Below are 16,670 nucleotides of genomic sequence, written 5' to 3'. Positions count from 1 at the left end.
CGTAATACAGTTTCTAACGCTGCAACCAGTCAAGACTTTTCAAGTTGCATCACTGGTGCATTTTCAGCTAAAGAAGAAACAGTATACAACATAAGCAGTGCTTTGTGAAACACGGACGACGTACTCCAAGATTTAATTAACTAACTGAAGCGCTATAAGGGCCAATTCAAGAAGAATCTAAGGAGTCTAAATACTGACCCATGTAACTGCTGTGCCGCATCAGAAGATCATAAACATTAGTGTACAGCTACTTCAGCTGCTATCTCACATTCTCAGCAGGAAAATCGGAGGCAGGAAAATTGGAAACGACAGTAATGCAAACTTCGCCAGGCCCAGCCACGCCCTCCATCTTCTTTGTGTGTATTTTATGTCGCCGCATGTTTCATTCCAGGGTTAGTCTGCTAAGCCATCATAGGCAAGGAAGAAGGAAGGCTGGGTTTAACGGCCCCTCGACGTCATTAGAGACGGAGAAAAGCTCGGATTGTGTCAAGGATGGTGAAGGAAATGGGCCGTGCTCTTTCAAAGGAACCATCGCGCCATTTGCCTGGAGCAACTTACGGAAATCACGGAAAATTTAAATCTGGACTGCCAGACGCGGGTTTCAACAGTCGTCTTCCCGAATGCAAGTCCAGTGAGCTAACCACTGCGCTACCTCGCTCAGTGCCATCATGGGCATTTTCATATCTGAACTGCGATACAATAACGCAAGTGCAGTAGAAAAATGAGAACTCTGATACGAGTATCAGCCGACGAAGACTTATCTATTCCGATTCCCATTAGCAAGATTCACATCCGTGTTGGTGTCCTCTACGCTTCGACGCCTGAGAAGCAATCGAAACAAATTATCACTATATATTCTGTAATTGTTTACAACTGTCATATACAAAGTTCCGCCCACTATAAAGTTACGGGTGTCTTTAGATTTTTTATGTTCGAAAGTTAAAACCTGCGGCAATTTACTGTTAACTAAAGGAAGTGTCTGGTGATACACTAATGAATGAATGAATGCGGGAAAACGCTGCGAAATGCTCAACAATGGATGGACAAATGTCCAGTATGAGACTCGACTTGTACATCCGTGTATCTTCGTACATGACTGGTAGGGCAAATGAATTAGTGTCCACAAAACTCAAGGAGTTATTCGGCGGGAAACATTTTGAATGGGATGCCGAGGTGAAGAAGGCAGTGAACAATTGACTTAATGGGTAGCGGCAACTGAACTACGATAGGACAATTCCATAGCTCGTGGACAGATGTGACAAATCCTTAAATATCAGACGTGCTAATATTAGATATTTTCTAAGTTTCCAGTTTTTTACAATGAAATATATACGCGTACTTTATAAAAGGCAAACTTTCGTTACTTGCTTGATTACCGTAATTCATCACTCTCAGGCATTTTGTTAACAGTGCGAGACAAACACCCTCAGTCCCCAAACGCGACAACTTACCCTTCCCGTTCCTGTAAATTAAGTCACTGTCATATTTTACTATAATTGTTTAGCTGAACTGTTTCTAACATCCACTGCTTCACGAGAAACGTCTATACCGCTTTGCCTGGCAATGGGAACATGTATGCGGCAGCAAGAGGAATCCGAGAAAACGTCGACATGAAAGCGAAGGGAATGAGGGAAGCAGTCTTTTTTTTATTTTTTGTCCTTTGAGGCAGCATTATACTGTATGTCTATTGAGGGATCAGTGATACACGCGAGTTAACTACCGTATTTGACCCTTTTCAGGAAGACGGAGAACCATGCATCTGCGGTCGCGTGACATAGCCTGCTTTCGCCTCGCATACAGTCATGTGTTCCGTATATGATTTAAAGCACTGTCTACTTGCGATCGTTAATTGTAAACCTCTCCTTCATCAGAGGACTTCCAACTCGTGTGATGAAACGTGACACATTCCTCTAAACGAACCATGATTTATGCGATGTATTCCATCCCCCTGTCGCATTTTGGGTGTAAAATCAAGACTTCAGCTTCATAACTAAGTTAGCGATAGGGGCTTGTGAGGCACTGTATTTCCCCCCCTCCCCCCCCCCCGTTCATACGTGTGTTTTTTACAGAGTTAGTGGCAGAATGACTTGCAATTTTTGCAAGCCGGGCGCTGCTGTTATCGTTTATCTGATTCCTTGTAAGAGGTTCCCCATCAGTAACGGTTATTTTATATAGAGCAGATGCACGCATAGTATAATTTCTGAACCGTGATCAGATGTGAGCAGTGGACGCTATACATTTATGGAAAGCTATATTGTGCTGGTATCACACAGAGCAAATGTTTTTAAGATAATAGTTTTTCGTTTTATGGTTCGATAACATAGTTTATCCTAGAGAAACCGGGAAGAAGGATGTATGTCATGTGCTTGAAATATTAACAGGGCTACATTCCATACGAGTGACAGGTTGGAAACTTAAGCGATCTGACATCATAGCCCGTTGTAAGTGAGGAACGTTTTAGCCTTAGGAGTGTGAGTCTGAAAGTAGGCTAGTCGTTCTTATTATTAATGGATATCAACGCGCCCGAGATGGCCCCGCGAGTGAGCCGGATGCGTCGAGCGGAGAACTAGGTCAGTTCTTCGGTCGGAGGCCTGTGACAGATGTTTCCATGCGAAAAATTTATTTGCTGGACCGTACTCTTCCTCTTCATATGTTCAAGCATTAATGAGTGCATGTAACACATGTATTAAAAACACCAACAAGTGCTATGCCAGCCTCTTGTGGCGGTAGCACTAAACTAATGCTGTAGAGAGATAATAAATTTAAACAAATGTATAGAAATTTAATGAACCCAGCAAGACCATTCGAGGTACAATCCATCAACGTCAAGTTTGATGGTTGGCCTTTCTTTGTGCCGAAATTTGTTTCATCCTTTCAGAATGAAGTCTCTTTCTTTCATCAAATCATGGTGTTCCTGTCCATTTTCTAATTTCCCTCTGACCAACTTTCCAATCAAATACCTTTCGTCCGAATGTTTTCCTGTATGCATATAATTGTTTCAATAAAGAGTTATGTCCAGAGCTGAATGACTGCTTGTAATACAGCTATTGATATCTCAGCGGTAACGCGACACTAATACTGTAGGTAGATAATAAATTTAATCTCATTTAAACAAATTTAAAGAAATGTACACAAATTTAAAGAAATTTAAGCAAATATCGACAAATTTATAAAAGTTATATTCGAATTGAATGGCAATACCCTACTAACTGGCCTCAGCTGCATGAGTAAACTGTTAAAGGAAAATATGAAAAGGATGGCGAACACACTTGATAGTGGTACTGTCTCTAATTGTTTAAATAAAGACTTATGTCCAGTTCCTAGGAAGAGGTGACTTACGTTAGTGGAGGTAGCCCTTTCTTTCCCGCCATTTTCTTAGGTTGGTAGATGTAGGGCAATTGAACTATCTTCCCTCCAAAATTCAAACTTGCGCTATGGGGCGTGGCAATTTCTTAGGTTAGTAGAGGTAGCACAATTAATCTATCTTCCCTCCATCTTGGATAACGGTACTCGGTCATCAGCTGACGTCAATCGCATCATCAGCTGACGTCACGTACTTGCGTCATGGCCGCCATTATGGATAACGGTACTTTGGGGCGACGCTCTCCTAGCCCCACTACTGACGACCAGGAAAGATGTACAGTATTTGGAGAAGCCTCAGACACTGGTGGGATATGAGCCTGACTATCGCTCGCTGTAGGGCCCGACAACCAGGAGTGATTCTCTGGGGTGTCATTTCTTTCCATAGCAGGACCCCTTTGACTGAAATCTGCAGTACCCTTACAGCAGAGCGGTAAGTCGATATTATTGCCCTTCATGGCAAATCATCCTGGGCTTACATTTCAGCAAGATATGCCCGCCAGCAAACGGAGCGAGTTTCTATTGCTTGTCTTCGTGCTTACCAATCCCTACCTTGACCAGAAAGGTCGCCGGATCTCTCCACAGTTGAGAACCTTTGGAACATTGTGCGCAGGGTCCTGCAACCAACTAGGGATTTAGACGAGCTAACGTGCCAATTGACCAGAATTTGGTACGACATCCCCCACGATCACATCTAACAACTCCACTAATTAATTCCACGCCAAATAACTTTTCGCATAACGGCCAGAGGTGGACCAACGAGTTACTGATTTGCTCAGTTTGTAAAACTGTAATTATTTGTTTTTCTGTATATCCAAATCACAACTACCGATTTGCATCCCATGTGAATAATTCCTTCGTGGTGTGTGTGTGGTTTTTTTCCTTGCCGTGTATCTCATACATTGTTTCATCCAATAAGAAACTGAGACAGAACCAAGAGGTATTTTATCAAAGGTGTGACTTCTACCTCGGTGCTCTGAAATACATTTCAACATTGAGTACGCTGGAAAGGGCTACAAATGAATGAAGCAACAGTTTGTTCCTCCATCAAAGGCAAAACAACGAGTGTCTGACGCTCCAATTGTGTAGAGCAGAGGTATCCAGACTTTTTGTCACTGCGTACCACCCAGAATTTGTAGAAATTTTTGCGTACCACTACAGTTTGTTCAGTTTTTAACGAGCCATAAGGTAGGGGTAAGGATGGGAGGGGGGTTTGTGTGGAAGCTTGAGCGACAACTGCCACAAGAGTGACGCATGGTGCCCGTGGGAATAACTTTCGCTATCTTGCTCAGTCTGACAGCACACATACCGTTTTTGCGTCTGACCGATCAACTACTATATTGGTAAAAATGAGATATACACAAGTAATACTGTTTCGTAGGAGTCCTACGTTACTGAGTCGTTCATGTTCATATGTGGTACTTATTTGTAACAAGTAATATTAAACTAAATTAAGCCAGTCCTGATACAAATAATAAATGAATAAGAGAGGAATGACATTTAAAATACTTTTACATTACAAATAATATAAATTAGTTGTGCAATAGGCCGCGGGGATTAGCCGAGCGGTCTGAGGTGCTGCAGTCATGGACTGTGCGGCTGGTCCCGGCGTAGGCTCGAGTCCTCCCTCGGGCATGAGTGTGTGTGTTTGTCCTTAGGATAATTTCGGTTAAGTAGTGTGTAAGCTTAGGGACTGATGACCTCAACAGTTAAGCCTCATAAGATTTCACGCACATTTGAACATTTTTGATTTTTTAGCGCAATAGAATAATAAACCGAAGAGGGAGTATAATACATTAAGAGTCCATAAAGCAAGAAAAAATCGGAATCAAATCAGGCTTTGATGGTACACCAGATGTCAAAATCAATAATTAGTCAATTTCCAAATTTAGATAATGATGAAAGAACATCGACATGTTTTAGTTGGAAACATGTAACTGTTTATATTTAACCAGCGCTTCAAAGTCTGCTTCTATTGAGCTCAATTTAACTCCAAAGTTAAAGTTAAGTAACATTTTTAAAGACATCTCAGAAACGGCAATTTCACACATGAAAGTAGTAACAAACGGCACCGGAAATCTGGTTACTTATTCGAAAAGAGAAGGGTAATATGTTTTTTGTCCCATCCAGAAAGAAGTAGAGTTTTCTTTTTGAAGTTATCTTCCACTGAACTGTTGCTAGTGATGTCGATGAAAGTTTTGTTTACTCGTACGCGTACCACCTAAAATGTCCTTGTATACCACCAGTGGCACCCATAGCATCGTTTGGGAAACCATGTCGTAAGGAGTGACGTCAAAATCAATAAGAAGTCAATTTCAAAATTTAGATTATGATGAAAGAGCATCTACATGTTTCAGTTGGAAACATGTTACTATTTATCTTTAATCAGCGCTTCAAAGTTGTGAGCGCTTCAGTGGCATTGATACACATGTGCCCAAAGGATTGGGCCAGACATTCGCTGTGCGTGGAAATGTCTCCGTGTGTTGGTAGACGTACGGATGACGGAGGAGGAGGAGGAGGAGGAGGAGGACAGCGATAAACCTGAAAGCGAACAGCGCGGCGCGGATGGCAGCAGTCTTAATAAACCATGCTGCCGTGTTTGTCGGAGCTCCTGGCTCGGGAAAACAGGGCGCCTGCAGCGGCAGCGGCGGCGAGGATAAAGTAGGCAAACAACACCGATATGAAATTCCTGTGCCTTTGGGGCGGAGGAGGTGGGGGCACACAGGGCGTGTAAGCAAAACAATGGCTGCGCGTGGGACTCGCTGCCAGGGTCTGGGAGCGGCCTCACCCCACCTTCCGACTACCGTACAGAACGGGGAACCACGCACAGCACTAGCCCCACCTCGCAGCCGGGAGGGGTTCACGTCTCACAAACTATGGTGGCGCTTCGTCGATTATGAAGTGGTATATGGGAGTACGTTTAGGAGCCGTGTCGACGCACGTTGGTGTGTACAGAGGAAAACTTTGGCTATGCTCATGACTCGCACTGCACTATACGTTTTATTTGTATGCCACGTCTTTTAGTTTAACAATTAAGCAATTTTCGAGGTGAGTCTCCCGACTCAATAATTAGCCAAAATTACCATCTTTCTTGCAGTGTAAAAGTGTTACGAAAGAATAATATCCTCGTGAAAATGTCAAAGGAGACTACGCTAAGAACACTCATTATACACTTAGAAGAAATAAGTGGGATATGTTGTTGCAAGAGTGAAAAACGCAGTAGTGGTAGTGTACAGAAAATACAGACGCAAAATTAAAAACGAAATTAAGTTTGAGTCAGATGGGAGCCCAGACTAAGAGAACGAGCAGTAATGCGGCGGCACTTGACAATAACACTGTATAGAAGAAAACAATTTTATAATATATAATGGGTGGGCGGGTGGGTGGGTCGGGTTGGGTGTGGGGAAGGTGAAGGATTTTTAAAACATACGCGACATGTTAATGTTCCACCTTGACTACGTGTAGACCTATTCAGTGTAGATGTGCCTGGTGAGTCAGTACATACTTTCTTGCGAGCTGTGCTACACACCTTGTTTTGTAATAGTTAACTTGCGGTAGCATGCTGTGCAATACCGGTTCAAGCCTCAACACCAATAATTACTTGTTACTTAGTATTTTGCTTCTTGAATTATCTATGTTTATAACATTTGTATCTTCTAGAATATTCCATGTACGTGTAAAAAACAGCATTCTGCAATATTTGTACGTCAGCGTTCGTAATAAACGTGCTTTCAGTTCTAAGCTTTGCACGAAGACGACCCTGCCTTCACAATTCGACTTGAAAGTGATTCCGACGTGACACCCCATTTAGGCAACGTAAACGCCGTCTCCTAAACTGACTAGAACCGGAATATAGGGAGTACTTTGTTCCTATCGTGGTCCTTATGTTGAAGAGACATTGAATTCCAAGTGAGTAGTGTCAGCTACACCTCAAGTATCCTTCAGCGTTTTCCCGAGGCGCTGGTCAGGACCCGACGAAATGGCTGAAAGAATTCGACCGATTCGCCAAATACAACAGATGGGATTACATGAAGTACACTCCTGGAAATTGAAATACGAACACCGTCAATTCATTGTCCCAGGAAGGAGAAACTTTATTGACACATTCCTGGGATCAGATACATCACATGATCACACTGACAGAACCACAGGTATATAGACACAGGCAACAGAACATGCCCAATGTCGGCACTAATACAGTGTATATCCACCTTTCGCAGCAATGCAGGCTGCTATTCTCCCATGGAGACGATCGTAGAGATGCTGGATGTAGTCCTGTGGAACGGCTTGCCATACCATTTCCACCTGGCGCCTCAGTTGGACCAGCGTTCGTGCTGGACGTGCAGACCGCGTGAGACGACGCTTCATCCAGTCCCAAACATGCTCAATGGGGGACAGATCCGGAGATATTGCTGGCCAGGGTAGTTGACTTACACCTTCTAGAGCACGTTGGGTGGCACGGGATACATGCGGACGTGCATTGTCCTGTTGGAACAGCAAGTTCCCTTGCCGGTCTAGGAATGGTAGAACGATGGGTTCGATGACGGTTTGGATGTACTGTGCACTATTCAGTGTCCCCTCGACGATCACCAGAGGTGTACGGCCAGTGTAGGAGATCGCTCCCCACACCATGATGCCGGGTGTTGGCCCTGTGTGCCTCGGTCGTATGCAGTCCAGATTGTGGCGCTCACCTGCACGGCGCCAAACACGCATACGACCATCATTGGCACCAAGGCAGAAGCGACTCTCATCGCTGAAGACGACACGTCTCCATTCGTCCCTCCATTCACGCCTGTCGCGACACCACTGGAGGCGGGCTGCACAATGTTGGGGCGTGAGCGGAAGACGGCCTAACGGTGTGCGGGACCGTAGCCCAGCTTCATGGAGACGGTTGCGAATGGTCTTCGCCGATACCCTAGGAGCAACAGTGTCCCTAATTTGCGGGGAAGTGGCGGTGCGGTCCCCTAAGGCACTGCGTAGGATCCTACGGTCTTGGCGTGCATCCGTGCGTCGCTGCGGTCCGGTCCCAGGTCGACGGGCACGTGCACCTTCCGCCGACCACTGGCGACAACATCGATGTACTGTGGAGACCTCACGCCCCACGTGTTGAGCAATTCGGCGGTACGTCCACCCGGCCTCCCGCATGCCCACTATACGCCCTCGCTCAAAGTCCTTCAACTGCACATACGGTTCACGTCCACGCTGTCGCGGCATGCTACCAGTGTTAAAGACTGCGATGGAGCTCCGTATGCCACGGCAAACTGGCTGACACTGACGGCGGCGGTGCACAAATGCTGCGCAGCTAGCGCCATTCGACGGCCAACACCGCGGTTCCTGGTGTGTCCGCTGTGCCGTGCGTGTGATCATTGCTTGTACAGCCCTCTCGCAGTGTCCGGAGCAAGTATGGTGGGTCTGACACACCGGTGTCAATGTGTTCTTTTTTTACTTAAACGGTGCAGCCTGGAAGTCGTTCTAGCATAACAAAGAGAAGTCCAACAACTGGGACAAATTTACATACAAAGAGTGTGAATGAGAACTTTGGAACATCGTGAATCCTTGTACGACAGAAGCCAACGAAGCATCAAACGTGATGAAAAGAATAGCAGGTAAAATGTACCATGTTGTTCTTGTAAAGGGCACCACAACAACAGAAGAATTCATCAAGTACAGCCAGGGCACAAACGAAATGCAACAGAAAAACAGTCGAATGAGTTACGATCGATTTCCTAATTTGGTCCCTACGACAGTTCTGAAAGACCTCGCTTCTCTCATACTTTAGATAGTAAGAGAAGAGGTACGGCAATGTATGGCAGCTGGATGTATTGGACCCAGTACACCAGAGATAGCAGCAATGAATGCCGGTACCGTACGTTAGGAAATAATAGACGATGTTGAAGAAAATGTGTAAACATCTTCGGCAACAACCTACACGCGCCATGAAAAATAGGCACGGCAAAGTCGGACTTACGCCGCCTCCGTTGAACGACCATCCAGCATGCGACCAACGCAGGTACAACCAGGTCCTATACCAAGTAAAATGACCCATGGAAGGACAGGTATTTGGAGGACGGAGAACAAGCTGGTCTGACTCCCTAAAGACGTTGTGTGCTACTGCAGAGAAAGAAGACGAGAGTTAGAGGGCTATTAGACCACAAGACGTCCTATTCATGGTACTCAACTGTAGAAAACGACAGTCGACCTGTGGGCCGAAGCTTATCACCGTACCCTAATCGAAGTCTCTCGCCAACAAGCCGTACCCGTTCCCAGTTGCCGTACGCAGGTACCAGCCGCCCGCCCGGACGCCGAAATCAGGAAAAATAAGGGAGTTGGCCGTCTATGGACGTGAGGCCGGCACAGATGAAAATCTTCCACGGATGACATTTACCAAAATAACAAGAAATCTTATCGACGTCATTATCCACGGCCAACTAGGCCGGGCGCAAGTCGCCTCATGGCATCTTTTTATGTAACGTCGAATGACTGTCACTACCAGCTAAAGAAGACTGTGTTCCACGATATGAGAGCAGTTGTGCTGATTGTCGCAACTGGGAAATACGTCCTGCCGACCTGAACATGTATTACAAGAATAACTATCAATGACAAACCACAGACCTTCGAATTTGCCCTTTCAACAGAATGTAGTCATGAAGCTATTCTCAGACGGGACTTCTTGCTGTCATCACAAGCCATCATAGACTGTGGAAGATTAGAACTACAGACTGCTATGGGTCAATGTCTGCTGTTGCAGACGTTTTTATGTCGCCAGCCTCAACGAGACAAGTACCAGTCGTTAGTCGAGAGGTTCAGTTAAAATGTAAATATTTTGTAGACTGTAAAAAGTTAGTCAAACTCAGAAAAAAAATCTGCATGCCAGCGACAATCGTAAGCACTATGGGTGTTCAAAGACTATTCTGGAACACTAACTGTTACAAGCAGGCCCAACTTACTTCTAAAGGTGTACACTTGGGGACCAGCCTAGGTAGGGCAGCTTAGTGTCATTGAGAAAGAATCATGCTTCATTACCACCACAGACAACGAAGGGGAGGAAGCTAATAACGAAATGCCAATACAATCTGGCTAACCGAGGAACAACCTCAGCAAATGCTAGGCATTCTGCATCAATTTTCGAACGCTTTCGGATCAAGAGTGGGGGAGACACAGAACAAGTGGTCCATGGTAAAACGCCATATCAACACTAGGTGCCATTCATCAATAAACAGCGCTCATATGCAGTGTTGCCGGCTAAACGATGGATAATCCAGGTAGAAGCGGAGAGGATGCTGCAAGAAACATTATTGAACCTTCAGAAGGTCATTGGTCCTTTTTGTGTTCCTTTTGAAGGAGGATGGTACGTATCATTTCTGAACAAAATCACGAAGAAAGAGGTCTATCCATTGCCATTATTTATGACACACTAGAGTGACTGAAAGGAATGAAGTATTTCTCAACTACAGACTTGTCCACTATAGACAAATCGAGGCTGAAAAGGCGTACTGTTAAAGGGCTACCCTCGTAACTCTTGAAGACCTCTGTGAGTTCAAAGTTACGCTCCACCATCTTTGAACATATGACAGATAATCTGCTTTGACACGTTAAATGGACTATGTGTCTGCATGACACTGCTGTTTTTTAGAAGAAATTTGAAGAACATCTCAGCAACCGGACAATCATATCGAAGTGTGCTCAGAAAGCAGGTCTCTGACTGAGTCTGGAAAAAGAGCCTCTTCGCCACCCAAGAACTAAAAATATTGGAAAACAGAGTGAATGGCCTACTCCAGAGAAAACAAGAGCAGTCACAGATTTTCCAACTCCTCACACCATTTATAATACGAGAAGTTTTATAGGAATGTCCTCATGCTGTCGACGATTCATGAAGGACTTCAGTAATGAGCTCAGCCCCTTGCAAGAACAACTGAGTGGAGACGCCAAATTTTCCTGGAATGAGGCACACGAAAACTCCTCCCTTGTTATTAAGGAGGCACTAATGTCTCTGGTTCTAGCACTGTATGAAAGAATGCCGGGACTGAACTCCACATTGAGACTAGTGGTTATGGGACAGGTGCAGGTCTAATGCAAATTTAGGTAGAGTTTGCTTCCAAAATATTCTCTAAGTCTACTCTACAACCAAAAATTAGAAAGTTACTTGCAGAAGACATTGTTTTGAACTACTGAACACCCTGTGTCATTCTCTCTGATAGCAGAAAATATATGATGGACTTTTATCAGTAATGCAACAATATGAGGTATTTAAGTGGGCATGACTGACTTACCTAGGTGGCGCTACAGCAAATACTATGTTTTTACAATACACAGAGAGATGATAGTGAATTGGCAGAAACTGTGAGGTGATACAAAATGCACTAATCGGCTTGACCGACTTACTAACGTGTTCGCTGTCGCTGTGTTCCTGCCTCCTGCTTGGGTGTGAGATCGCTTCGCCACTGCTGCCGCCGCTCAGCTTGAAGACACCATGAGCGGGCCACATGCTGAGGCCGTGTGCTAAGCTACGCTCTCACTAGCACCCACGGCTAGGCAGCGCAAGTGGGCAGTGACTGCAGCGAGACGAAGTTTCGTATTGACTGAGATGAATAAATATTCAATTATTTTCTCACCGCTTCCGTGACTAGGATGGCCGTCTACTAGGTAGGCTCTACGCACGCGCTGCATCCCAACCATTCTCCATCGTCAATACAACGTGCACCAAGATGAACAAAACATTCTGACCACCGTGCCTCCGTTACAGTGTCTTCTGTGCTGAACACAGAGCAGTAATCTAGAATGGAAGAGTTCTAGTTACTTCCTATAGTTCCTTTTTAATTAATTAGTCTTATTAGGCTAATGAGTTTTATTCAGACAGTTGTGAGAAACTGATTTTAAAACTATTATTCATAATTTATGATAGTATATTGTAGAGTGATCACAAAAATTACATATTGTAACTGATTCTGTCAAGATGGTACTGAAGTACGCACAAGTTTCGAGTCTCCACGTCTCAGTAAAACTAGCGTTGACTGCAGAGAGTGTGTCTTACTGGGGGTCACAGAGCATCATGTGTACGTAGCTGACATTTGGGTAAAACGTTTTCAGTTTTCTCTCCCATACGAAGAGAGGAAACAGAAAACCTTGGAATTCCCTTTTTTCATAAAACGTGTTTTTTTAATGCTACTGTGTTCTTGGTACTCTGTTGCATGTCTCTAGACTTGGTGCAAGTGCCAAACTATAGAGAAAGTCAAACAATCATTAGTAGATGGCGCTTCCCTCTGGAGTTCCAAAATCTGTTACACTGGTGTGTACCAACCCAAGCTAATGGAGCGCACTACTAATTTAGAGACAAGCCTCTATGCTGCACTGAAGTAGGGAACGCAGTATACCATTTTACATTTACTGAAATCCTCTCTATAATGAGGTTAAGAAAACTTCCCAAATGTAACTGCTGTTGTCTCTCTCTTTCGTTACTACCATATCCTTTCCACTTTTTGTATAAAGTTATCGCAAGAGACGTATCGCTCTAAAATTTACAACAGGATCAATATAGTAGTAGAATGTACGTGGACAAGCAGCAGTTTGTAGGAATATGCATCGATTCTTCTGTGCAAATGCCTGCAAATAACGTAGTCTGATCATTCTTTTACAGGGAGAAATGGGTGGTCTCTTGTCATTCTATGGTATCCAGCACTTACTGAACTTATTTGTTAGCATAAAGCGGTGTGAAGTGTTGGATACTTACGAATCTTCTTGGGTCTCCGCTGCGTGTTTTCGTGTCTCCTGCTTTCTCGTATCTTCCTGTGTGTATCTGTATGAAGGGGAAGATGTGATATTTTGGGGTCTCAGTTATATGTCTTATCAGTCGAACCAAAGTAAGACTGCCGATGTATTCCTTTCCGCTAAGCGTTCGTTTATGGCTTTTATATACAGATATTTTCTTGGTGTGCATTCAGCTGCGGTTGCTGTTTGTTTTAAGTAGGATAGTATTTCTTTTTAAGTTCCTTTTTCCGTAGTTATTATTGTGACAGTAAATGAAAATATGAAAAAAAATTTACATACAAATTTCACTGTGAGAACAACAGTGAAGGTAAAATACTCAAACGAACAAAAGGAAAACTATCAGCAGGGGTTAAACACATGTCTACATCTACAACTACAACTATATCAATACTCTGCAATTTACAATTAAGTGCCTGGTAGAGGGCTAATAGAACCACCTTTAAGCTACTTCTCTACCGGTTCACTCTCGAACAGCGCGAGAGAAACGAACGCTTAAATCTTTCCGTGCGAGCTCTGATTTCTCTTACTGTATTGTGATGATCATTTCTCACACCGCAGGCGTGTGCATAACAAAATATTTTCACACTTTTTCAGTTCAGTCGTAGAAACTCCCTTCTGAAGTGCCACTGGAGGCCAATATAATTGGCGGGGAATCTTAGAACATGAAAAATGGTTCAAATGGATCTGAGCACTATAGGACTTAACATCTGAGGCCTTCAGTCCCCTTGAACTTAGAACTACTTAAACCTAACTAACGTAAGGACATCACATACATCAATGCCCGAGGCATGATTCGAACCTGCGACCGTAGCGGTCCAGACTAAAGCGCGTAGAACCGCTAGGCCACTGCGGCCGGCTTATAATATGAAGAAAGACATTTCTACAACGTTACAACCAATGCAGTATCAGTTCCTCTTTCCCTAATATATGCCATATTATCTGAACTTGTAGTCTCAAGTCAGTTTAATTTCAAGAAAAAAAAATAATATTCACGCGATAAGCACGTCAATACCAGGTGAGTGAGTTTTCGCAGTTGCTACTTTGCAAAGCAAACAAAGAAAATTATTAAAACAGACCTCTTGTAAGGCTGCTCCTTAACGTAGAAACGTATCCGTGATCCAGATAAATAACATGTCTCTTCCATCACGTCTGAGTACGTTAGCTATTACACGCAATCATTTCAGCAACACTAAAGAAACTGAATCTCGCCAGAGATTGAGCTTAACGCCAAGCGTCGGCAGTATAGTGAGATATTTTGCTAAGGAGGCTTCATACCCGTCCGCTGCAACAGTCTCCGGAATGTCGGTCTGCAGACATCAAAGATACCACTCGAGAGATCACAGGCTTGCAGCAAATTACAAGAGGCTTTCTCGTCCCGCCAGCTGGCAAGCTAAAACGGTGCGCGGCGCAAGCGCGGCCCGATATCTCATTCCGCTGAGTTGGCATAAATGGATGTTCAACATTTTAACTCAATGGCCATATTTTCATTTCAAGAAGCTACTTCCATCAAAAGCAAATTAATGAAGTCCCAGCGAAATTTTTTAAAAGTTCTTCTTAGCTTCTCGTTGAAGAGAGAAATGATAATCACTTAAAACAGTTAATGCAGAAGGTATTACGAGTACACAGCATAATCATGTTACATGGAACGACGTTTGAAATTTATATTTTATTTCAAGAATTTTCGGTCTTATAAAACATATTTCGTCTGTTGCCATGTTCACCTTTATAACGTTTTTTAAGTTGTGTAGTAAGTCTGTTCCTAATACAGCTTTCGACTTCAGTTTCGAGAAAACGTCCCTTGCCTAGCTTAAACAATTCCATATTCTTGTGTGAATAAGAAATTCGTCACTGCCACAACAAGTCCTTGGCTTCTCCTTGATTTACTGACTTAGATCCTACGCTCTAAAAGTCACTATATAGTTTTTAATGATATGTCTTTTCTTTTCAAGAAGACTTATGACATAAAAGCACCTTTACTGATGACAAATTACCAAAAATGATAAAATTTTCGTTAGCGCACAGTAAGATAATTAACATACCCGATCAGAGTACATTCTGACTTAACATTTCTGCTTCAGGCTTTTGTTGTAAGAAACTTCCAAGGTTGCAGCATTCCACTCTCTTCCCAGCAAGGGTATTTGACAATATTTAAAGTCTTTCCTTGTCATCTACGCTGTTGTATTTGTAATTATTCTTCTTATCACATTTGTGAACATATTTTCCTTTGGCTTCAGTTCAGACATCTACTGCAAATCCAACTATATTTTTCTAGGGCTGCAAGCCACTATGCGGTATGTTGTGGAGGGTACTTTGGACACCACTGTCACTTGCCCACGCACCCTCCTCACCTTTTCTGTCCCCTGTTCCAATTGAGAATAGTTAGCTGGAAGAACGACTGTTGGTAAGTCTCACTGTCATCTCGAATTTCCTTAATTTTATCTTCATGATATTTTCCCAAGATATACGTAGGAGGATGCAGTACAACTGTGACTTTTCGAGGAACATACGCTCTCGGATTTTGAACAATAATCCACACCGTGAAGCAGAACACCTCTCTTGCAGCGTCTGCCACTAGAGTTGGCTGGGCATCCCTGTGACCTATTCGGTTTGCCTGAATGAATCTGTAACGAAATGTGCTGCTCTTCTTTGGATCTCCTGTATTTCCTCCATCAGTCCGATCCGTTACAGATCCCATATTGATGAGCAGTATTCAAGTACTGCTCGAACGAGTGTTTTCTAAGATACCGCATTTGTTGATGGACTATGTTTCTTGAGAATTCTTTCAACTACTCTCAGTGTAGCATCTACTTTACTCAAGATAATTTTCTGTGGTCCTTCCATTTCAAATCGCATCCTAGATTTCTCTGATGTGTACTCGAAAGGTTATTCTGTGAGTTTTGTGGACAAATTACTGCGTTCAGCACATTTAGTTCGGTTTTAAGGTCAAGTACCGGGTGATCAAAAAGCCAGTATAAATTTGAAAACTGAATAAATCACGGAATAATGTAGATAGAGAGGTACAAATTGACACACATGCTTAAAATGAAATAGGGTTTTATTAGAAACAAAAGAGACAATAGTTCAACAAATGTCCGACAGATGGCGCTTCATCTGATCAGAATAGCAATAATTAGCGTAACAAAGTAAGACAAAGCGAAGATGTTCTTTGCAGGAAATACTCAATATGTCCACCATCATTCCTCAACAATAGCTGTAGTCGAAGAATAAAGTTGTGAACTGCACTGTAAAGCATGTCCGGAGTTATCGTGTGGCATTGGCGTCAGGTGTTGTCTTTCAGCATCCCTCTAGAGATGTCGGTTGATCACGATACACTTTTGCAATAACAGCAAGTGGAATATTACAATGACGGTGTTAATAGGAACTCTAGAACATCTACAAGCAGAACACAAAATAAATTGCCTCTTTCTCATCCAAAAAGTCAAATATGCGAAAGATAAATCATAAAATCGACGTGAAACATGTTTTACAACATGTGAACTTAGAGCTTATGCGGATATATTCTGACATTGTTGAGATGTCGGACA

General features: G+C 43.3%; 1 protein-coding gene across 1 annotated transcript in view; it reads right to left on the bottom strand.

The window, feature by feature from the left end:
• The window catches only part of LOC126364990 (peripheral plasma membrane protein CASK), a 1,315,013-nt gene that overhangs the window by 1,196,579 nt on the left and 101,764 nt on the right, over window positions 1-16,670 (bottom strand). The window lies entirely within an intron of this gene.

This window comes from Schistocerca gregaria, chromosome 1 (assembly GCF_023897955.1).
Source record: "Schistocerca gregaria isolate iqSchGreg1 chromosome 1, iqSchGreg1.2, whole genome shotgun sequence".
NCBI classification, from domain to species: domain Eukaryota; kingdom Metazoa; phylum Arthropoda; class Insecta; order Orthoptera; family Acrididae; genus Schistocerca; species Schistocerca gregaria.
The sequence above is the reverse complement of the archived record's forward strand: the minus strand, read 5'-3'. Positions and strand labels throughout refer to the sequence as shown.